The 25860-nt window shown below is 32.0% G+C and overlaps 1 protein-coding gene across 3 annotated transcripts in view; it reads right to left on the minus strand.

Moving 5' to 3' along the window:
• LOC107450366 (glutamate-gated chloride channel-like) overlaps nt 1-25860 on the minus strand; it is a 196988-nt gene that overhangs the window by 116304 nt on the left and 54824 nt on the right. The window contains exon 1 of one of the 3 annotated variants that reach the window (XM_016066130.3): nt 18448-18632. The exons of 1 other annotated variant lie outside the window; for it this stretch is intronic. The gene's annotated coding sequence lies outside the window, so the exon portion shown is untranslated. Of the gene's footprint in view, nt 1-18447; nt 18633-25860 lie in introns of those variants that run through there. One more of the 3 variants, XM_043052381.2, reaches the window with a different exon arrangement.

Consider the following 25860-nt stretch of genomic DNA (forward strand, 5'->3'; position numbering starts at 1 on the left):
GTTTTGGATAATTAGTTATTGTTTCGATAAAACCATTCGTTTAGCTTAGATATCAATTTTAATTATCAATGCACAAAAAAGAAGGCAAGCATTAATAATATGGATTAGTACAGCCCGCGACAAAACTATAGCACACATTGTATTTTTTTACGAAAATTAAAATTGACCAGTTTTGAACCCAATATAGCGAACCTTTCAAAAAAAAAACACCAGGCACACCCATCTCATTGATCAAGAAGCAGTAAATGTTTAGTCACTTTACTTAGTATATCTATTTATGCATTATTATTTATTATTTAATGATAAGGTATTTAAATTTCAATGTTAATATATTTTTCATAAAACTATTGTTACACAATGTACTATTACTTTAATAAATGTTTAAAATCATAAAATAAATGTACAAACACAGTATCTAATAGAGTTTTATTTTAATTAACAGAAAATTAATTTTGTGGGGGTCGATGGAGATTTCGAAAAATTATATAGGGGTCGATGATCAAAAAAGTTTGGCTACCCCTGGTCTAATTTATCTTTCCTCTCTAAAATTAAATCATCGTCTTTAGTGGACTTTGACTGCAACATGAGGTGGTATCGTCAAAATGAGTTCTCAAAATAAGAGCCTCACACAAATATAATGAATACATTTTAATCTTATTTGTTTTGTTAAGCTTTTTGTTTTGATATTTTCTTATTTGACCTTTTCCGCATTGAGTGCAAATGTTTTCCCTGTCAATGGTCTCTCCTTAAGATTTTCTTCAACACAAAGTCGATGGAAAAAATGCTGTTCTTCCCAAAAGTGGTCGTACATAGAGATGGTCATTTCAGTGTATTAGAAAGTAGGAAAAATAAGGTAAACTATTTATGCAATGATTATAAAGTGTAGGGGAGAGTGGGGTCAATTGTAACATTTTTCACTTAACTATTTTTAACTAACAAAAAATCCCGATATATTATTAGTATTAATTGACAGACGAGTAAAGTAGACTATCCTCTACTAGAAAAAAAAATATCTTATTTTAAATGTTATTATATTAGTTATTAACAATTTTTGACAGTCGTGCACTTGTTACAATTGTCCCCCCTTACGGGGTCAATTGTAACAGTTCATAAATTCAACGAAAACATCGTTAATTTTGTAAATTATCATAGTTGTGATATATTTTTTAATTGATCAAAATAGTAGTGATATTTTAGGAGTAAAAATAATAATGAGCAGAGACCTAAAGGGTTAAACTTTTAACTTTAATGGGCTAAAAATTTTAATTTATGCTGTGGAAGGTGACAAATAATATAATGCACATGTAACATAATATAAATGATATAGGAAACTATTGGTGGTTCTTAAAGAGTTAAGTAATGGTTTATTTTCAGCTGTTACAATCGTCCCTTTACTTATTGTTACAATCGTCCCCAAGACGACAATTCAGCTTCATTTGTTAAAAACAATGCTAGTTAATTAACAAAACTAATTTTTTTTTTGTTGAAATGTTAATTAAGGTGTCCACTTCATATTCGGTTAATAATTTTTATTTGTTTTAACAAACTTACTTTGTTACAATATAATATTCTAATACCAAAAAAAGTACTTACGTAGCGTGAAAATATCTTTTGTGATGTAACTTTTTTAAAAGTACACAAAAATGGTTGCCAGCAGGGGTGTACATGTAGATTTATTAAATACACCTTGTGCGCCACCTAGGAACCAAATCTAGAACCCGACACTCGAAATTTTTGCTCTGTTACAATCGTACCCTGTTACAATTGATCCCACTCTCCCCTACTGATAGCTCTTAGCAAACGTAAATAAACAAATTTAGCACGTCAAAATTCAAATTATTTTTCACTTCAAGGGAGCAAAATCAGGAAACATATTTTCCTTAAAAAAACATAAAAAAGTATCAAGTGATATTTTATAAAACTCGTATATTTGTTGTGTTTTTCTATTATGTGGGCTTATTAAAATTTTTCTGCGTCTGAAAAATTAATCATTTTTTTACTCTTACTTTGATTAGAATAAAAATTGTTTCTGATTTTACAAACTTAATTTTTACAAAAGAACAAATAAAAAAATAATGATAATAAACAGTCATCGGATAAACATAAAACCTCATGCCGTTGTTCTAATTTTGCATTACGTGCATTATCAAAGTTACGAGGATTTTTCTACATTAATTGTTTATTATGATTACGCTATACAATAAAAGAGGAGTCATTCCCCAAAAATAATTTCATATAGTATATCTTATTCAGATGGTCATTCCAGAAAAAATAATCATTTTTTCTATCAAAAACTTTTCCATTTATGTGACTTAATAAAGTTCAAAAGGTTACTTTGATAGTTAAATTCTCAAAACCTAAGTAACACCAAATTTTAAACGTTATAGTTTGTGCCTTTTTATTGAAATTTTCTTTATTATATTATTATTTCCTTTATTAACTTTTTAACTAACTAGAGACCTAAAATTTACACTATAGCTTTGTGTTAGGTGATAACCTTTCTTCTGGCTATAAATCATCATTTTATTCCAAATTGAGTTCATCGTCAACCATTAAGTTACAACTATTTTTCTGTTACTTCAAATTTCAACTGGAGCAGCTCTATGCCTGTTGCCAATATAGGTCACTGTCAGTGGCGTACGCAGAATTTTTTCAAGGGGGGTGTTCATAATTTTCTGAAACTACTAAAAGAAATTCGAGTCTGTAAAAAAGCACTATTATTTCCCTAATTTAGACAGCTAGACAATTTTGACTTTTTATTTAGACAACATTGTTCAGTTAAAGTTTGATTTGATTTTTTTAGTTTAAGAACATAATGTAATATCTTCTAAAAAAAGTCCAATGTCATATGGGATACAGAAATATCCGCTATGCTACAATCTCAAAGTTTCGAGCTGGAATGAATAATTTCAACGAGCACAGTATCTCCAATGGTATTCTTACTGATTTCTTCACTAGTCGAAATAGTGGCGACGACGGGTTCGGCGATTGTTGTAGTTGTAGTTAATTTACGTCGCACTAGAGCTGCACGATGTGCTATTGGCGACGGTCTGGGAAACACCCCTGAGGATGATCCGAAGACATGCCATCACAATTTTGATCCTCTGCAGAGGGGATGGCACCCCCGCTTCGGTAGCCGGACGATCTGCACGCGAAATCGAGCACTTTACGGTAGAACAGTTTAACGAGGACCAATACCGCACATCCTCGGTCCCTACGCAGGCTGATCCAAGTGGTCACCCACCCGTGCACTGACCGTAGCCAGTGATGCTTGACTTCGGTGATCAGCTGGGAACCGTTTCTTAACGATCAAAAGTACAACCCTATTATAGTTAATGTTTTTTCAGTATTCTGAGAAATACCGTGAGAAAAAAAAGGTAGGTATAAGGCAGATAAAAATATATAGTCTTAAAAAATAATTGCTCGCATAATTTCTACTAAAATTTTTATTTTTGCCATTTTGTCTGAGCTCAAGGGGGGTGTTTAAACCCCTAAACCCCTCCCTTGCGTACGCCATTGGTCACTGTAGTTTCCTTCATGGGGTAAGTAACATTTTCCAGATACAAAATAAAAGGAATAAAAAAAAAATTAAATGAATAATAAATTTTAAGTTAATTAAAAGGGAGAAAAATAAATCCTTTTTTTCCACGTGGGGTGTGACAAAAAAAGAATTTCCCTCCTTTTTCAGTCTACTTAAAAAAACACAGTTTTTTAAAATGTGTATTTAATTTAATTTTTCGAAAAAGGAGCTCTTTTTGGTGTTAGATTTCCATTAGAAGACCTTTTTGAATGTCCAAAAATGCGCATATATTTCGGTAACATATTTTTAGACAACAATTTAGTGTCAATTTAATGAACTTTCAAGCTTGTCGCATACCTGAAATTGTTCTTTATGGTAGCTTTTTCGCTCAACTCAATTGTGGAAAATTGACTTTTTTTTTCTTCTTTCTAACCATCTTAATAGGTATGTCCTAAATAATGTTAATCTGTTTTCTTCCAACAGTTATAACTTTCTTACTAAAGTCTACTCTCGATATCTCAAAGTTGTAGGGACGCTAAAAAAATTTCGAGATAGTGAGTTTTCGAGATAACAAGTTCAGTACGAAATATGTTCTAAAAAATAGAAAAATATATTCTAAAATAATACTCTAAAAAGCAGAGTCATGAAATATAAGAATAACTACTAAATTAAGTATGTAATGATAGTTGACTGTAAGTCTAAACAAAACAATGATAATTTTATTTTTAAAAATGAGACAAAAATAATTATGCATTAAACAAAAAAGAATAGGCTTACAATAAACTTACATTGTGATTTTTTCCGAAAAAAATCAATTTTCTATTTTGAAAAGAAACTTCTCAAAACCTTGTTATGACATAAGAATTCTTCGACATAGGAATTCAAATTAACATAAGGTAGATTTATAATGCCAAGGGGAAAAATATATATTTTTTGAGATAACAAGATTTACGAGATATCGGAGTTCGAGATCGGCAGAATATACTGTATTTGTTTTCTAATTTTAGCCTATTGTAATGCGTTACATGACCAAAAAGCAACGATCTTTTTATATATGTCGTTGATTAATTAAAAATTATTAAAAAAACGTCATAGAATAATTGAGAGCTCATCGCCATTTCCATTTGTTAGGTTTTCAAGTTTATGTGCTATGATAATAAATCTGTTGTTGTAGAAATTAATACAATTAAGAAAAATACAGAATAGTATATGAAATCAGAACATTGACTTATGTTTCATTCTAAAATAATAACTCTAAGAGTTCCATTTCTTTTTTTTAATTTGCATATCATCATATTGATTAATCTTGAATTCATAAATATTTTGCGATCTTGAGTTCATAAATTTTAATATTGTTCCACAAATATAGATTTAATGAATAATCTAAAATTATGAATAACTCATGGATTGATTTAAATACAATTACTTTAGCAAAATGTATTCAGCATATGTCATGGGTAAAGTAATTAATCTAGTAATTAATCTAATTAATCTAAAGTAATTAATCTTTATTATTCGTAATAACAGGAAATTTTTAACCGATTTATTTAAATTATTTAAATACAAATTAATAGATAATAGTCAAACTAAAATTGACAGTAAGTTTTAATCAAAATGTTAGGATTTGTTTTAGTTGAGAAGATACTAAATCGAACCTGATACCTACAATAAATATGTTGCCATTTACGGATTGATTTCTATGCATTTAATTAAGTAAATTACATTACGGCAAAGCTTCACGTGATATAAATTAAGCATTTATATATTATTAAACACAAACGCATAACTACGATGATATTTCTCGAGTATTATCAAATTACTATGATTTATGCACACTACTATGATTATTGGTTGAAGTAGTATAACGGACACTACTACTATGATTTATGGACGCAAAACTATGATATTTCTTAACATAACTTTTGTATTACGCATGAGTATTTGAAATCTCTAGTCAAATGCTTTGAAAATTATTACATTGACTCAACTGCATTGGTAAATATTAATAATAACCAGTAAATGTGATAAATTTTGATAAAGTATTCACTTTAACCTACTTACATTAGATAGCTATTATTACTAATAACCGGCGATTAATAACGTATTCGTAACCTATACACATTCATGATCTTGTGTACAAATTGTTTATTTTTAATTATCTAGGAAATACTTTTCCAATAATTAAGGCTGAAAAGTGATGGCTCAGGGGATAGAGCGTTCGCCTTCCAATGCGGCGAACCGGGTTCGAATCCCAGTCCATACGAACTCAGCATCCGGTTTGCTCTGACCACAGTGCTGACGTGAAATATCCTCAGTGGTAGACGGATCATGGGTTAGAGTCCCTTTGCCGTCAGGCTAAGCGCGGGAGGTTCTCGTGGTATTCCTCTCCATGTAACGCAAATTGCGGGTTAGCTCCATCAAAAAGTCCTCTACGAAGACAAATTTTTCCCAATACTCGATCCAGGAGTACCCTTGTCTTCTGGATTGGGTTCAAAATGAAGAGGCTACGGAGTTGAACATTAGTAGTCGTAAGCCGGTTGGATGTTCAACGACGGTTATAAAATAAAATAAAATAATTTATGTCAAGCCGTGGTGGCTCAGGAGGCAGAGCGTTCGCCTTCCAATGAATTCGGGTTAGAATCCAAGCGATGGGTGGTCAATAGGAATTCCACATCCGGCTTGCACCAACCACAGTGCTGAAGTAAAATATTCTCAGTGGTAGACAGATTACGGGTTAGAGTCTCCTGCTGTCAGGCTAACCATGGGAGGTTTTTATGGTTTTCCTCCCCATAAAGCAAATATGGGTTAGTTCCATCAAAAAATCCTCCACGAAGGCAAATTTCTCCCAATACTTGATCCAGGAGTTCCCTTGTCTTCTGAATAGGATTCAAAATGACAAGGCTACGGAGTTGAACATTAGTAGTTGTAAACCCAAAAAATTGGGTCGGCTTTCAACAACGGCTATAAAATCATTTAGGCCGTTATTTTTCTCTATAAGCTGTGTTTTCTGAAAACAACTAAGCAAATATATAAAAGTCTTGTTCACATAAAAATGAATTGAAGCACAAAAAATTTTATTGTATAATTTAATGATCGAAAAATAGTTCGTTAATAACCTTTGGACTCTGAATTTTTATTCAACATATTTTCATACTTTTTGGCATTATTTTGTATTAATTTAGGTCAAAATAAGTGAAAAATATCATATTTAGCACTTTAATAATTGAACACACCGGTGTTTTGTTTTCTGTTTTAAAGTGAAAATCCTTCAAATCATGGTTTACTTCCAAACAATAACTTTCTTCGAATTTGCACTTATTTAAACAAATTAAGGTCAAAGAAAAACAACTATTCATAAGTGAAATGTCTTTAATTTACAAAATCAATTATTGTTAAATTTTCGAACATGAACAAAAAAAAAAGTTTTCTAGCTATTTTTTGGGGATTTTATATTTTAGTACAAATATAATTCTGAGCATATTTTAGCGCAAATATAATTCTAATTAGAATCTTTTTTTGTCATAATTAAGGAACGCCAAAATATATTTTAGCTCGCAATTAGAGCGTCAGAATAAAATTACATTTTAGCTTGCAAAAATTTTTATAAAAAGGGACATCATTGTCTCATCTGCGTCAAATGGTTAATAGTTTCCATTCCATCCCTAATGCAAATTTTAAGAGCAAGACCAAATTTTTTAAGAAATTAGTACCTGAAAAAATTGAAAGTCGAAAAATAACTCATTAGACCAAAAAAGTTATTTAGGATCATATCTTTATTCATTTTACTTACTGTACCATGTAAAGTGCGCAAAATAAAAAAAGGGTCACCCTGAATAACTTTTGATCTAATGATTGGATCATCACGTTTTAAAACTCAATCTTAATGGTTCAAAGGAGTGATCTCAAATATGCTAATTAATTAGTGAAGCGGAAGTTACATTTATAAATAAAACACAAAAACGTACTTTTTCTGAATAAACCTATTTCTTTATCGACGAATTTAGATTTTTGATCCTGGAAAATATCCCTCAACATCTTTCAAAATATGATCCCAATAATTTGGTAAAATGAGGCGTCCGAAATTTAGATAGCTTAATGTTAATTTTATTTTCTGCATATTTCGCCATATGTCGAGAATTATTTTTAGCGAATAGAAAATTTTCTGGAGAAATTGAATTTCGTATTTTGCCACATAAAATTACAATCTTTAGAATGATATACCCAAATTATTACGATAATAATAAATTAACAAATTAATGATAACGAAAAAATTGTATACCTTACAATTCAAAAATTTTTTGACCACTTTTAAATAAATAATTAAAACAAAATTTTTACTAAAAGCTATAATTTGCGTGGAATTATCTTCGGAAAATAAAATTTTATAATTGTGTTAAAAAAATATTTGAATTCGCGTGAAAAGTTCTCGAGATATGGCGAAATACGGAAAATCAACATTAGGCGGTCCAAACTTTGAACCACTCTTCTGAAGAAAAAAAAAAACTATGGAGACCATATCTTAAGCTTGCACCTTCCTTCCTTGTTTGGGAATCAGAAGTTCGAATCCATCGAAAAAACGGTATGTTTATTCAGAGAGAGTACGCTTTTGTGTCTGATTTCGTAACTTAAAATATCGTCTGTAATTTGCATATTTGAGATAACTATCTCGAATCTTTAATATCTAGTCCTATAACGAGAAGATCCAATCATTAGATCAAAAGTCATTTAGGGTGGTCCGTTTTCATTTTACACACTATACAACGAATTAAAAGTTTCAATATACAGTCAAACCCTGCTATAGTGAACCTTCAAGGGACCGAAATTTCGGTTCGTTATAACCGGGAGTTCACTATATCCGTAATACAAGCAATTTAACTAATTTTTCCGAACTGCTCCCTTTTATTACACAATAATAAGGAAATAAATGACCAATAATAAGGAATTAGGACCAATAATAAGGAAATAAATGACCAATAATAAGGAATTAGGAACAATAATAAGGAAATAAATGACCAATAATAAGGAATTAGGACCAATAATAAGGAAATAAATGACCAATAATAGGGAACAGGACATTATTTAAATAAATGACCCGTAAAGAGAAATACAAAAATGATTAAAAAACAATATGCAGTAACAAAAAATGTGTTAACTTTTATTTTTTATTGCTCATCGTCTTGAGTACAAAATTTAAGGATGGGAAACTGAGATAGAAGAAGCAAACAAGAAAAAATGCTTATGGCTACAATCCACTCAATAGAAGGTTTTAAAAATCGGTCTCTGTATTTTACGTAGAAATTTCAAAATTACTAAAAAATGAAGAAAAAAAATCACTTGAAGACAGAAAAAAATTCCTAATGTCCAATTTTCTCCTTGGTTCACTATATGCTCAAAAAAATAATATTATAAGAGTACAGCAAGGCACAGGAGCGAACATTCCGCTTACTATATCCGGGAGTTCGCTATAACGGGGTTTGACTGTATATATATAATAAGATATAAATCACTCTTTATAATGCGTCTATATCACTAAAAAATACAATTGAAAATGAGTTGGGGATGAAAAAAAAGAGAAGCTGAAAACAAACTTACCGATACGGAGTAAAAAATAAAAATCACTTAAAAATAGATATACTAACCTAACTGTTAACAAAAAATCGCGGCGAAGAAAAAATGTGCTTATAGCTTATATCGTATAAAATAATTATTAAAAAACATATTAGGTAAAATAATGTGAAGCATATTATATTTCAATGCCAATGAAACAGAAGAACGATATAAGCTATATCGTTCTTCTATCGTGTNTATATATATATATATACATAAGCGTTCAAGTAGCGGGTTCGAATCCCACCGTTACTCTGGAATCATCTATTTATTTATATTTATTTAACACTTTTCTAATCATAACAAGCGTATATATTCGAAAGAAATAGCCTGGCATACGAGATCCTATTTCGATTGTTGAAAGATATAATCGAAACGAATTTCTTTCTTTGGTAGCTGAGTTTTTTTTTTATACAAGGAAGAAGAAAAGTAAAAAAACAAAAACAAAATTGTGCTATTTTTGGTCTAGGAAAGGTCACTTCAATAAGTAAGAAACATCACATAAGCTGTCAGGAATTAACCGACTTTTTTTCTCACTTTTCTTTTGGCAAAAAGTCTTACATTAATTAAGTCCAAATAAAGAAATTCATTGAATTAAAGGTATTGAAAGAAAGAAAATTTACTTTTCGGTCTACGTTATCAGAAACTTTGAAAGTGAACACATATTTCTTTTCTCTCTCTTTTTTTTTCTTTCTGAGCACGAAAAATGTTTTCTTTTTCCACAAGGGGAGAATGGAACTCATTTTCTTTCCTTTTCTCTAATAACAATTAGTCTTCGATTGAAAAAAAAAGACGAGGTGCGCCGTTTATTTAAAAAAATATTTTATGGTTGTACTCTTGTTATAATAAATGAAAACTGGGTAATTGATTTTGGACTTTTTGTAAAAAAATAAAAAAAATAACAATTAACTTTTTTTTACGATACCAAATAACGTGTCAATGGTTTGAATTAAATCATTTTATTTATTTAAATTTTTTTACGAATCGATCAACTAAAATTAAAAAAAAAAAAGAATTAAGATAATTGATAACAGTTATTAGAGTAGTGAAATAAAAATATTTCTAAATAATTTAGAAGTTTTTTATGAGCTCACATCACTAAAGTGTGTTATGTTTTTTCATACATTGAGAAAAAAAAATGTATGATCAAAACTTCCAGAACATGGTAAAATTTATCGTGTTTCTGGCTCCATGAGAACATCAAAAAGTACGGTAATTTAGACCGAAGATCTTTGGTAATGACTTATGGTAAAATTAAAAATAAAAAAATATTTTTTTATTACCATGTTGTTTTTTTAAAACTTTTATTTATTAAACACTAGTTAACTTTGTTTCTCACCAGTAAGTCCCGCAGTGGACTGATCGTAAAGACACGGTTTCCAGTAGAACACCGAAGTCAAGCATCATCGACTGCGGTCAGTAACAACACCTCCTAGAAGTATGAAGGCCTCAGCACGGATCAATTTAGTAGTCCGATGTGACGAAGTTAACTGCGCAGTTGATGAAAAATAAGAAAGATGTCATTACGTTCGGGGTACTAAGCTGCGCAGTGGTTGAAAATACGACATATGTCATTACGTTTGGACTACTAAAGGATATTTATGGTAACCCGTGCAGAGGCCTACTCTTTTCTAGGAGGTGTTGTCAGTAAGCGGGTGACCACTGTGATCATTCTGCTTACGGAAGGCGGGTGCGCTGTATCGATCCTCGTTAAACTGTTCTACCGTAAAGTGCTCGACTTCGCTTGCAAATTGTCGGGCTACCAAAGCAGGGAAGCCATCCTCTCTGCAGAGGATCAAAATTGCGATAGCATGTTTTCGGATCATCCTCAAGGATGTTTCCTAGACCGTCGCCAATACTAACGCCAATACGCTGTAAAGCACTAACCTACCTTTTTATTCCCTATACAAGCTTTAAATTAACATCTACCAAAAAAGGTGCATTTGTAAATGTATAAATGCCTGGACAAGACGGACCAATCTAAATCATTAGTTTATCTGTTATGCATCAGGGTTGTTTCAACATCCTAAAATGTAAGCGTAGTGGCTGAGAATCCTACCGTAACCCTGGATGCAACTACATATATAGCAAACAAAAGCGGAAATTTTAAAAACAAGCAGAATTCCTATATGGCCTTGATAAGGGATTTTGTTTCGAACTAACAGTACTCCAAATATCATAGCTCTCGGTCGAATGGCTTAGGACAGGGATGGCGAATCAATGGCACGCGTGCCATTTATGGCACCCCACATAATATTTTGGGCACGCCACCGATCACGAAGTTCACTTTGAAGCAATTTACCAATTAAATTAAAATTCACAAAAACAAACATGAAAAATAAACACTTATTAACAAAAAAATTACAATTAATGCCAAAAAACAATTAATTACCATAAAAAACAAGCTAACAATAAATAACTAGCAAAAAAAAAATTAACAGACCTGCTTAAAATAACATCTTACAATCTAATATAAGTTATTTATCATCTAATCTGCAACAACAGAAGTCACACTGATGTTACTTTAAGTTGAATCACGCGTATAACTGAGACATTGTGAAATGTATTCTTTTTTATAGTAAATAAAGAGTTTTGAGTCAATAGTATTTAGTGTTATTATTTTCCCAATAACCACGAAGTCAAAATTGTTTGACGGCACGTCTTTGACCAAATTAAACAATTTTTTAGAAAAAATGGCACGTTGGTGCATAAAGATTCGCCACCCCTGGCTTAGGAGTACAAACAGATTGTTAAACATTCGTTTTTTTATACATAGATTTAATACATGCCCAATTTTATCTGATCAGATTGGATACAGCCTGGTACTAATTTCCGAAAAATAATTCTTTTACTATCCAATTATTATAATTTCATTTATTTTATTATATTATTTTTTTATTATATTTACATTTATTTTGTTATATTATTTTTTATTTTGTAATATTTTTAGATTAAATATTTAATTTCCTATTTTCTCATTCAAATATCACTTTTATTCACGAGATGCTAAGGAAAAATAAAGGAAAACTTAGCAGGTGGGCTTATTTAGTATTTATTTATTTACTAAATGTCTTAAAATAAAAAATAAAAAAATACATCACATAACCTAAAGGCTAAATAAAAATGCGCAATCGAAAAAAATAAATAATTCATTCGAAAGAGTCTTCTTTAGAAATCATTACTTTAAGTAGCGAAGTAATATCTTCTAAGCTATACTAGTCTACTGAAGAGATGTCTTCTTCATGTTATCCATAATTTATCTCCCACACTTTATAGATCTCACCCGGTTTCTATCTACAAAATTAAAAATAGCATTTATTTTTTCAGTGGGATAAGAAATTTATGTCAGGGATAAATATTCGGGGCTGAAGGTTTGTAACGATGTTATCGAAAAGAAGAAAAAAAAACTGATTTAGCGTTCATCGATATCAGATAGGTAAGTATAAATTTTACGTCTGTACTTTATTTTCGTTGCACTAGAGCTGCACAACGGGCTATTGGCGACGGTCTGGACATGGCAACGAAATTTTGATTCTCTGTAGAGGGGATGGCTAGGATAGAGAAAGATATTATAAAGGTACGTCTAGCGTAACGTGGATAGTGGCTCCCATCCCCCCAAGCTCTTGGGCGCATTCATCCCCCCCAAAAAATATGCTAACTTCCCCCTTCCATGTTAGCTTGTTCGAAATAGTGCTACGTTGCTTCTTTTATTTATGTACTTAAAAAAAATTTCTCTCGTCTTAATTCCCCCCCAAACTATTCGTTTTATTTAGTGTAAAAATCCCCCCCCCCAAGCTTTAAGTGGGCGCATCGTGCGCCCACCTTCCCATCTGATGGGGGCCCCTGAACGTGGAGGTAGCGGGTTCGAATCTGTCCCAGGATTTTTCTTTCGTAGTGTTCTCTATTTGTATTTCGTCTTGACATTGTTAAGAGCCCAAGATGAGTGCGTAATAATAAATAGATGCATCCAGGGTTACCGTAGGATTCAAACCCGCAACCACTACGCTTAGATTATAGGATGTTGAGACCGCCCTGATGCATAACAGTTAAACTAATGATTTAGTCTAGCCCAATCCAGGCATTTATACATTTAAAAATGCACATTTGTTGGTAGATGCTAACTTATAGCTTACATAGAGAATAAAAAACAAATTACTGACGATTGATTGGTTGTTAATTTACGTCGCACTAGAGCTGCACAATGGGCTATTGGCGACGGTCTGGGAAACATCCCTGAGGATGATCCGAAGACATGCCATCACAATTTTGATCCTCTGCGGAGGGGATGGCACCCCCGCTTCGGTAGCCCGACGACCTGCGCGCGAAGACGAGCACTTTACGGTAGCACAGTTTAACGAGGACCAATACCGCACACCCTCGGTCCCTACGCAGACTGATCCAAGTGGTCACCCACCAGCACACTAACCGTAACCAATGATGCTTGACTTCGGTGATCTGCTGGGAACCGTGTCTTAACGATCAGTCCACTGCGGGACCAAATTACTGACGAGAAGGTAGGTAGGTACTCTATTTATGTCGCACTGGAGCTGCGCAATGGGACGTTGGAGACGGTCTGGAAAACATTAAACGCAATTTTGATCCTCTGCAGAGGGGATGGCACCCCCGCTTCGGTAGCCGGATGACCTGCGCGCGAAGTCGTTGAGCACTTTACAATAGAACAGTTTAACGAGGACCGATACCGGGCACCCTCGATCCCTACGCAGGCTGATCAAAGCGTTCACCCACCAGCTTACTGACCGCAGTCAATGATGCTTGACTTCGATGTTTTACTGGGAACCGATATTTTTTGTATTTAAATTTTGTGTATTTCACACCGAATACGACAGGAATTAAATTAAGAATTTTTAAAAAAAAATCTAATTAATACCATTACTTTTAGAATAATTTTACTGTGTTTTTAATAGTTATAGTGGGTTATTCGCTGTCGCTCACGAACCACCATGATTACTTCGCAATAATTCTTGTTTCTTGGCAGAAAACAGTTTTTCTATTGAAGTTAAAATTATTCACTTAACATATATGTACTAAAAGAAATTTTGTTTTCTTACGCTTGTGTCTCCACTTCCCAAGTCCAAATATAATTATCTATTAGTATTATAAATATTTCTATCTATTGGTGAACAAAAGTAATTTTTCTAAGTAATCATTTTTGAAAGTAACATTTATATTGTTCAAACAAATTTGATAAGTTCGCAAACGTGATTTAATATTTTCGCTTACCTTAACGGGCGGATATATGAAATACTATTTTTGCTTGCATCTCATAGTGCATGAAGCAGATCGCAGAATAAGTTCTAAATCAACAGTATGTTAATGTTATTTAAACAAAAATCATAATTGTAAAACGATTAACGAGATTAGACCACCTTTTTAAATAACTTAATGTTAAAATGTAGTGCAGAATTACTTGATAATAGTAATAAAAAAAAAACAATTCTCTTAGTTTTAAACTCTTGAATTAAAAGCGTAATAATAGCAGTACAGTAAAATATCTTTAAATTCGGGATACAAAAATATTTGTAGAAAAACAATACAGTGATGACTTTCATTAATTTCATGCTGATAACAACCAAAACAAATATGGAATTGAATGAGGAAAAACTGGATCCTACCACGTGATTTATCGGCCAATAGACTGCGACACCATTATTAGATTTTTATATATAGTAAGAAAAATGTATGTGGTGGCTTTAAAATGTCATTTTCCTGACCAGCGATATTTTTAATAATTACTCGCTTTAAAACAGCATATAAATTTTTTTATTTTCAAACAGTTAAAGGCATTTTTTGAAAGTGTGTAAACAGGGAACGATTTCCAAAATATTTTTTAAAACTAACTTTTTCAATCAATTATTTGTATGCCACCCAAGAATATGTCCCTTTCCTGCTCACATATCTTCATTTTTTTATTACCTACATAAATGACGCTAGAGTTAATTATTTTTGTTTAAATGTAAGATTGGTAAGCCATTTCATAAAATAAATCTTCCTGTAGAAACAGAGAAGACAATTATAGAAAAAAAAATTATTAAAGAGATTTTGAAAATGATGTAGCTTTTTATGTTAAAATATTTTTACTTTCTCTAAATTTATTTATATATAAAACTTAACCTTTTTTATGGATGCTCACTAATAATTTGAAAACGAAGGCACAGATTTGGATCGAGTTTTTTTCTTCTTTTTTTTCTACACATCGAAAATTTCAGAGGGTGGTTTGTAGGTAATCGCCACTTTTATGCGTCGCAAAGTTCGGACACAATATCAAAATTACAAAATTCTTTACGCTGATGTTTTTCTAAGATTAAGTGCTCCTGCCCGGTATTCCCTACACTGCTGTTTTTTTAAGACAAAGCACTTCTGACAGGTATTCCCCACACTATTGTTTCTTTAAGATTAAGTGCTCCTGCCCGGTATTCCCTACACTGCTGTTTTTTTAAGACAAAGCACTTCTGTCAGGTATTCCCTACACTACTGTTTCTTTAAGATTAAGTGCTCCTGTCCGGTATTCCCTATACTGATGTTTCTATAGAGTAAAATGCTATTATCCGATATTCTCCAAACTTATTTATTTTTCGTAAGGCTAAAGTTAAGTTTGTGTGTCGTAAAAAATTAGTTCATTGAATTCAAAAAATGCTTTTTTTTTCGTCTGATCTTTTTTAAGTTAATAAAATTAAAAAAAAAAAATAAATAAATAAAGCAGAGAAAAAGATACAATGTTTCTTCCTCCATGATTTAAGCTTCAAATGTGGCAAGATTGATTTAGCCAAACTATTCCTGATTGTAAACCAAAATATTCCTCATTTAAAAAAATTTTCAAAAGCTAATTATCTTATAAATTTATCATCATTATAACTTAAAGCTTTTGTTGAGAGATTAGTATTGTCAGATCTGTAGTGAAAATAGCTAATGCCTTAAAATTATTAATGCTTTAATGCTAAAACTTTTTTCAATTATTAATAGGAATAATTATTTTTTGACATACTTTTAAAACGGAAAATTTTTATTATCTTATCCTTTATATGAAAATAACTTAAAAATAATCCAAAATTTTAATTGCAAGATGCATTTTGCTGGATATTTAAAAAGGCGGACTAGCTGGTCATCGGAGGCAAGTGATTCATTGATAACATTCAGCCTGAGCTCTTTTTGCTGTTAATAACACAAAAAATAAAAATGAGCTGTGGTGGTTCAGGAGATAGAGCGTTCGCTTTCCAATGAGATCACCCGGTTTCGAACCCCAGCGATGGCTGATCAATACAAACTCCATACCCAGTACGCACCGACCATAGGGCTGACGTAAAATGTCCTCAGTGGTAGACGGATCATGGGTTAAAGTCCCCGTCTTCAGTCTTATAGTGGGAGGTTTTCGGGATTTTAGTCACCATGCAAAGCAAATGCGGGTTAGTTCCTTTAAAAAGTCCGCCAGGAGGACAAATTTCTCCCAATACTTGATCCAGAAGTTCCCGTGTCTTCTGGATTGGGTTCAAAAGTACAAGGCTGTGGAGTTGAACATTAGTAGTCGTAAAAACGGCTCGAATCCCATTGATGGCCAGATTCCGCATCCAGCTCACATCGACCACAGTACTGACGTGAAATATCCTCAATAGCACACAGATCATAAGTTAGAGTAATTATGCCGTCACGCTAACCATGAGAGGCTTTCATGTTTTCCCCTCCATGTAACGCAAATGTGGGTTTGTTCCATCAAAAATCCTCCAAGAAGGCAAATTTCTTCCCATACTGGATCCAGGATGTGCCTTGTCCTCTGGATTGGGTTCAAAAACACAAGGCTGTGGAGTTGAACATTAGTAGCCGTCAGGTACAAATACAACGCATATGCAAGTTAGTTCCATTAAAAAGTCCTACACGAAAGCAAGTATAAATTTGGTGACGTGACCACACGTGCTACTACGTCATGTTCTTTATTGAATTCCTCTGACACAGCGACTATAAAATAATTAAATATTTAAATGTGCACAATAAACTTTTTTTTTGTTCAAATAGGTTAGAAATTATCACTGATGTTATCTTTAAAATGCATGAAAAACTGAATCGCTTATAGTAAAATTTAAAACAATTACTCACGCTCAAGCTATCAGAAAACTCCATTTCGTTTTTCGCTCATCCCCATTTAATGAATGAATTAACATTGGAATAAAGAAATTGTATTAACATCAAGTGTCCCCCAATAGAAGAATAAAAAAAATGTATATGAACATGAGTGGATGAATAAAAAGTATATTAGATTAAATTATATAAAGCTGGATTAAATTATAAAGATTAGATTAAATTATATAAAGCTTATATTAGATTAAATTATATAAATATTAAATTATATAAATTATATTAAAATATATAAAGTTAGAGAATTAGAGAATGAAAATTTGAACAAGGTAATAGGGAGAGTGTGAAATAATAGTAGAAATTGAATAAATCAAATTTTAATTTTCGAGATAGTGAGATCTTATGAATGAGAAAGTGTACAGGAAAAGCAACCTTATCTTCGATTAGATACGAGGAAGGGATTTTTCCCATCGGAGCAGTAAAGTCTCTCTACAACAGAATCGATAAAGTTAGAGAATTTCATTATAAAGAGGTGAGGATTTTTCCTACAGTTCTTTAAATAAATGCTATAAAATCTTTAGTAAAAGGCGTCAAGTTCAAAAATTAATAAATAAATAAAATTATTTGCAGTTGATTCGAAATAAAATAATAGTTATTATGAAATATGACGGTATGGTTATACTGAGAACATAAGCAATTGGTTACCGACATATGAACGTGTGAAATCAAATGTGTTCTCCAGAACTTCAGTGGACAATTTCATCAAAAATCCAAAAAAAAATTGCCTATAAACTCGTACAAAACATGCACTTATTAAAAAGACTACAGTACGTATAATAATTTGGCCTAATCATTATAATATACTAATATAATGCCTGATATAATAAATATTCTATATTTTTACATGTCTATATATATATATATATATAGACATATATGTATATATATGTATATATATATATATACATANTATATATATATATATATATATATCAAAAATGACAGAAATTAAAGAGATAAAAGTTCGAAAAATTGCAAAAAACAAAAAGGTAAATGTGTAAAAAATGCACAAAAGAGCAAAAATCGAAAAGATAAACGCCTGAGAAAAAAAAGGAAACACTTTTTTGCTTGGATAATGTTTTGAATGTTATATAACATTGCAATTAAGAATATCGTTACACAGAGAAATTCGCTTTAGGGGGAGGGGGGGAGATGTATTTAAGTATCCACCTTACCTGTCAAAAAAAAGAGTTAATCCAAAATGAAGATGGCTGCATCATGTACACCCCGATAACACTTCTATCAATAATCTAATGATGAATCTCATCCATAGGTATACCATACTGTCTCATTCTATTTACAGAACAATGAGCAGAGGATCGTTTGGAGAATGGCCAGCACCCCCTTCCCACATGATTCAGCATTAATGTTGGCGCTCTCTCTCTCTCATCCACGCGATGAATTACAATGATGTTCTTAACTCTTTTCTCTCTCGCAGTTCATTTGCTATTCCGAAAGTGTGTTTATGAATAGGATTGCATTGCTCGAAACAATTTCCTAAAAATAGAATCTCGTTGATTTGTAGAACTAAATTTTTCTCATTTAATAATATAAATATCCTCAGTATGATCCCCCATTATAGCAATACGTTCATTATAACGACCGATACACAAAGTTCCGCTTGATATTCGATAAACGCAATGTTATTTTAATATGCTTTAGAACGTAGGCATAGACACATTCATTCCAATATAGCGACCTGAGCCGTGATAGTTTAGGGCAGGGATGGGGACGCTTGCCATTTATGACACGCGATACAATATTTTGGGCACGCCGCCCATCACAAAGTTTACTATGAGGCATATTAACAATGAAATTAAAATCCTAAAACAATTATTGACAAAAAAATTAACAATTAATGCCAAAAAAACAAAAATAATTAATAACCATGAAAAACAAGCTAACAATAAATAACTAGCAAAAAAAAAATTAACAGTCCTGCTTGAACTAACATACAATCTAATATAAGTTATTTGTCATCTGATTTGCAACGACAGAAGTCACACTGATGTGACTTTAAGTTGAATTATGCGTATAACTGAGACATTGCAAAATGTTTTTTTCCATAGTATATAAAGGGTTTTGAATTGATAGTATTAAGTATTATTACTTTCCAAATAATCACGAAGTCAAAATTATTTGAAGGCACGTCTATGACCACATTAAACAATTTTTTTTCGAAAAAATGGCACGTTGGTGCAAAAAGGTTCGCCACCACTGGTTTAGCGGATAGAGCATTCGCCTTCCAATGAGGTGAACCGGGTTCGAATCCCATCAACAGCTGGTCGATACTACAACAGCTGGTTCCGCATCCAGCTTGCACCAAACACAGTGCTGATGTGAAATATCCTCAGTGGTAGACGGATCATGGATTAGAGTTCCTTTGCCGTTAGGCTAACCATGGGAGGTTTTCATGGTTTTCCTCTCCCTGTAANTAGTCCCATCAAAAAGTCCTCCATGAAGGCCAATTTCTCCCAATACTTGATCCAGGAGTTCCCTTGTCTTCTGGATTGGGTTCACAATTGCAAGGCTTTGGAGTTGAACATCCGTAGTCGTACACCCAAAACATTGGGTCGACTGTTCAACGACGGTTATGAAATAAAATTTAGCAAACTAATTTTGATTGCATGATTTATATAAAGTTTCAAATAAATTAGTTAACTTATTATTCTTTATTAATGTTACCGCACGTAAAGGTAAAACACTTTGAGTCCCGTTTGAAGAAAAGAAGAGTGGCATGTCCTCTCTAAATCCTAGTGGGTCATAAATTCTGATCGCCCATAAACTAGGTGACTTTCTTTTCAAAGGATACAATAATTTTATCTATACTTTTCGTGTTTAAAAAATAAATAATTCCCCTAAATCCTAGTGGGTCATAAATTATAATCATTCATAGTCTAGGTGACTTTCTTTTCAAAGAATGCAATAAATGTATCAATACTTTTCTTGTTTAAAAAATAATTAATTCCCCTTAATCCTAGTGGGTCATAAATTATAATCATTCATAGTCTAGGTGACTTTCTTCTCAAAGGATACAATATATGTATCAATACTTTTCGTGTTTAAAAAATAAATAATTCCCCTAAATCCTAGTGGGTCATAAATTATAATCATTCATAGTCTAGGTGACTTTCTTCTCAAAGGATACAATATATGTATCAATACTTTTCTAGTTTGAAACATACATTCGCTCTTTTTTTGAAATGTCTGTCTCTGGTTTATTTTCGCGTTAAAACATGTGGTTTTCGCAATTGTCTTGACATATGTTATTTATCGAAACATATGCTATATCTTGACATATGTTACTTTTCGGAGCCTCTAAAGCAGGGTTTCTTAACCAGTGGTTCATGGACCCCTTAGGGGTCCATGGGTCATATTTTGGGGATCCGCCAACGACTCCTAATTTTTAAAACGTTTGGATCAATAATATTTAAATAACATTGATCTTTTTTTTCCTAAAAGGTGAAAATACATAGGTACATATTTGATACAAGGTGATCGAGATACCCCAAATTCAGTGCTGACTGCACACAATCCTCTAATATCCCTGTCATATTTTTAACATCCTCCACTAACCGGCTTTCAGTTTGCACGCCATCAGAGGCAACCCCCTGATGACGTCCGCTGTGCTATTTTTTTTATCATCCCCAATCAAGCTACCTACATTTGACACCTTGTCCAGGTTACTAGATCTAGAATTTTTTCTCAGAAGAAAGCCCAGTTTTTGAAATCTGGAACATTAACCAAACTTGGATTTAGTATTCCACAAAAACCTCTGGTTGAGGCATCTCTCAAAGTTGCATATCGTATTGCCAAAAGCAAGAAACCGCATACTTTTGGATAGACGTTAATTAAGCCATGTGGGATGAAAATGGTTGAATTAGTTTGTGGACTGGAACAGCGAAAAAAACTTGAAGCTTTTCCATTGTCAAATGATGTGATACATTCAAGAATAGTTGAAATTTCTTGCAATATCTTGAAGTAGATCATTGATGAATTGATACTATCAAAGAAGAATTCTTATTTGGTGAGTCTCTTTTGCAAATTACAAAGGCCTGCCTTTAATGTTAAATGTTTTTTTTTAACCAAACACGACTTTGACTGGAGAGAAAAACTTCATTCACTTTGTACAGATGGAGCACCTGCTATGCTTGGCAATAAATCTGGTTTTGCCCTGTTGGTAAAGAAAGAGTCTTCTAATGTTCTTGTTACTCATTGTTTTTTACATAGACATGCACAGGCTACAAAAACTCTTCCAACCAGCTTAAAAGAAGCATTATCAATAGTTATTAAAACTGAGAATTTTATTAGAAGTAGAGTTCTTAATCATCGTCTTTTTAAAACACTGTGTCAAGAAATGGACGCAGAACATGAGGTACTTCTGTATTACACGGAAGGCCGCTGGCTGTCACGAGGGCAGGTTTTGAAACGAATTTTCATGTTGAAACAGAAGTATCACTTTTTCTAGAAGAAAAAGATAACCCGCTCTTCGAATATTTAAAAAAAAAAAGATTTTACATATAAATTGGCTTACCTGGCAGATATTTTTAACTACATCAACAATATAAGTCTTTTAATTCAAGGGCCAGATATCACCATCATGGATGCAACTCAGAGATTACAGACATTCTTATTGAAAGTACCACTTTGAAAAAATAGAATTCAAAATGAGATCTATGCAAACTTTCAAATGTTGGACGAAGTGCTTTCTGAAAATGGATCTTGGCAAGATAATTTGTTACTGAATAAGTTGAAAAATGAAATCTGTAAACACCTGGAAGTACTTCGAGTTTCATTAAAAAAATATTTTAATTTGGATGGAGATAAATATAAAAGATGAGTTGTGGATTCGTAATCCTTTTCTTTGTGATATTGACTGTATCGATGATATGAACCTTGCCAAAGATGAGCTTATTGATTTTAGAACAAAGTCCTTGCTAAAAATGGATTTCGATTCAAAAATACTCGAAGAGTTCTGGTCTTCGGTGAGAGAAGCCTATCCATTGCTTGTAAAGAGAGCTATGGCAGCTATAATTCCGTGCTACAGTGTATCTTAACGAGGCGGGATTAAAACAAACAATAAAAACAAAACTCTCCTGACAATAAAAACAAAACATCGTTATCGATTGAATGTTGAACATGATATGCGCTTTGCTTTGTCGAAAGCCATCCCTTAATTCAATTTATTAATTGAGGAAAAGTAGCAACAACCTTCACATTAAAAATTTTAGTTTTAAAATTTTTGTATACTATTAAAATAATAAAATTAAATGTTTTCTAATAATTGATGCTTTTAGTAATTATTTTTTTCAGAGGGGGATGGGGTCCGAGACATCTTAAAAATTTTTAAAAGGGGTCCATTGTACCAGAAAGGTTAAGAAACACTGCTCTAAATTATTATTAGAAAAGATACTTTTATGTGTATATTAGAAAGAAAAAAAAAGTGGCGTCATTAACAATTTTTCTGATAGTTGTCTAAATTCCAGTAAAAAAAATTGCTTTGTTAAAATTGGTCAGGTATTTTTTTTAGCTGTTAATTAATATTTAGGGTATTTTTGTACACTCAAGTTATAACAGCTTTGGACTATGAAGCCCGTTTTTGACTGGAATACGAATAGAATAGCAAATAAAGGAAGACACGTGGGTATATAAAGTAAAAATTTTATAATTATATTTCATTAAAACTAGCTTGAGATTTCCTAATGGTTTTCTAAATACTGTGTCTTAATTTTGAAAAATATGACAGTTTAGAAGAGAAATGTTTTATTGATAAACTAACAACCTCCGAAATTAAAATCGCACAGTCAAAAATCAAGAATAATTTTTGTTTCTTACATGTTCGCGTGGCATCGTTGTGAGTTTGTTATTAAAATGTTTAGTGCAACATGTACTAACATTGAGAAGAAAAAAGAAATGCTAGTATATTATACATTTCATAAACCATTTACTCATTTTAAGAACAACTTAAGTAACATGAAATTTGAAAGCAAAGTGATGTGTTTTTCACCGATTATTTGTAGTTATTAAAAAAATTAAATCATTAGGCAAGCTAACTTTAATTATAACTAATATTATGCCGATGATAACACTCATCTTGCCAGTCACAGCAAGCGGTTGTTAAGCCTCAAAATGTAAATTTTTCAATGTTTTAATGATGTTTGATTGTGTTTTTCATTTTTTCCGCAAATTTTTTTAATTCAATTCAATCGTTTAGATAAAGCTTAAGTCACACCGTTTCAAAATTATTTATAAAAAAAATCAAAATTAAAAAAATTCAAATTTAAAAATAAAATGAATTGTTCCCGACAGACAGTTAGGAGCATGGGAAGAGATCCATGGTTGGCGATTTATCGAAATATTGCATAGCCAAAAAATAAAGCCAACCTCCCTTACTCAATATTAAATTTGAAAATAATTTGGCGAAAGCGAATCGCCAAAAGGACTTAAGAATTAATATAACCCGATATATTTTTGTAGAAAAAAATAAAGAGTTATAAATAGATTTTGTTTTCGATTTAGTCCCGACAGTGAATTAATGAGTTTTACATTTGTATTGAAATAAATAGTTAGCCCTTACATTGATTGTTAATAAAAGAGTAAATCATTTATATTAGCTTTTTATAAAATGCTAGAAAAATTAAATAATTGGTTTAATTGGATTAAAATTCAATTAAGAATGATTCAAAAAAATTAATTAACGAAATTTTAATATCTAGGAAATAGGTACTGTCTATTATGGCATCGCAATAGTCAATCAACTTCAACTCAAAATAAGTTTCTGTTTCCATACATGGAAGTTCCGTATGAGCCTTATATTTCGATCCTAAAGCTGTTTTTCTTTTATTATCATGATCATGGTAAATCCCCTCCCTATAATCAATCATGTGTGTCTTAGGGAAGAATTCATTCCAATAAGGATACACCAACGCATCAGAAAGAATGTTTCTTCTTCCATAACATAACACAAATGATCATATTTGCTACAGTACTATGAAATATGAAATGTTATAACTTAAATAAATGTTACTTTATGCTTAAGTTTTGAATGAAAAGAGACAGTTGATGCTTCCGAAATAGTCAAGTGTTTTACATATTCTGAAATATTCCTTTGTATAAATTACCGTGAATGATCGAAACCAAGAGAATGTCGACTTTCACCCATGAATGTCAACTCAACAATCACATAGTCGCTTTGGTAAATGTCCGAACTATTTGTTATATCCGATTTAATATTAATTTATTCGTTGTTATTATTATATTTATTCGATATTGTAATATCTGCTGAGGATAAATTAGGAAAACACCAGTGTTCGGAGTACCGGTTAAATGCATACTAGGCAGTGACACTAGACCTTAAAAAACATTGATGTAGGGCATACCGGGCAAATGTACACCAAGCAGTGGTACTGAACCTCAAAAAACATTGATGTAGGGCATACCGGGCAAATGTACACCAAGCAGTGATACTGAACCTTAAAATACATTGATGTAGGGCATACCGGGCAAATGTACACCAAGCAGTGGTACTGAACCTTAAAAAACATTGCATACCAGGCAAATGTACACCAAGCAGTGGTACTAAATCATAAAAAACATTGATGTAGGGCATACCGGGCAAATGTACACCTTGCAGTGGCACATAACTAGACCCAGTATATATTTCGGATGTTTACCAAAGCGTATATGCGATTGTCAGCATTCACCGGTGAAAGTCAACAGCCACCCATTTCAATTATTCACCGTAACATACATGCTAAATAGTATTTTTTTGTAATCGATTCACATATTCTTTTACTAAAAGGTGCATAATGGAATGCAACCATTCTACTACATTTAAATTTTATAAATACAATTTAAATGGCGAGTCATTTATAAAATTGAATAGAATAAACCTAACGGTTGTAAACGCATTCAGTAATTGATATATATATGTTACGGTGAAACACCGAAATCTGGTGAATGTCGACATTCACCGTTGAATCTCAACATTCACGTAGTCGCTTGGTGTATGTCCGAAATATTTGCTAAATACCCTCATTTCTGACTCTCACCGGTGAATGTCAGCAATCACATAGTCGCTTTGGTGAATGTCGGCAATATTTGTTATATCCGATTTTATATTAACTTATTCGTTAATATTATTATATTTATTTGATATATTTATATTTATTCTATATTTTAATATTTACTGACGATAGATAAGAAGAAACATCAGTGTTTGGAGTATCGGGAAAATACATACCCGGCAATGGCACTTGACCTTAAAAAACATCAGTGTAGGGTATACCGGACAAATGAATACCGGGCAGCGGCACTTAACCTTAAAAAAACATCAGTGTAAGGTATACTGGGCAAATATATACCGAGCAGCGGCACTTAACCTTAAAAAAACATCAGTGCAGGGTTAAAATATCAAATAAATGTAATTATATCCAAGAATAAATTCATATCAAATCGAATGTAATAAATATTTCGGACATTCACCAAAGCATATCTGTGATTGTCGACATACACCGGTGAGGGTCCGAATGTACAAGAATGTAATGAAATATTCGATCTTTCACCGACGTATTTGGTGTTTGTCGACA

Source organism: Parasteatoda tepidariorum, chromosome 4 (assembly GCF_043381705.1).
Source record: "Parasteatoda tepidariorum isolate YZ-2023 chromosome 4, CAS_Ptep_4.0, whole genome shotgun sequence".
NCBI classification, from domain to species: Eukaryota; Metazoa; Arthropoda; class Arachnida; order Araneae; family Theridiidae; genus Parasteatoda; species Parasteatoda tepidariorum.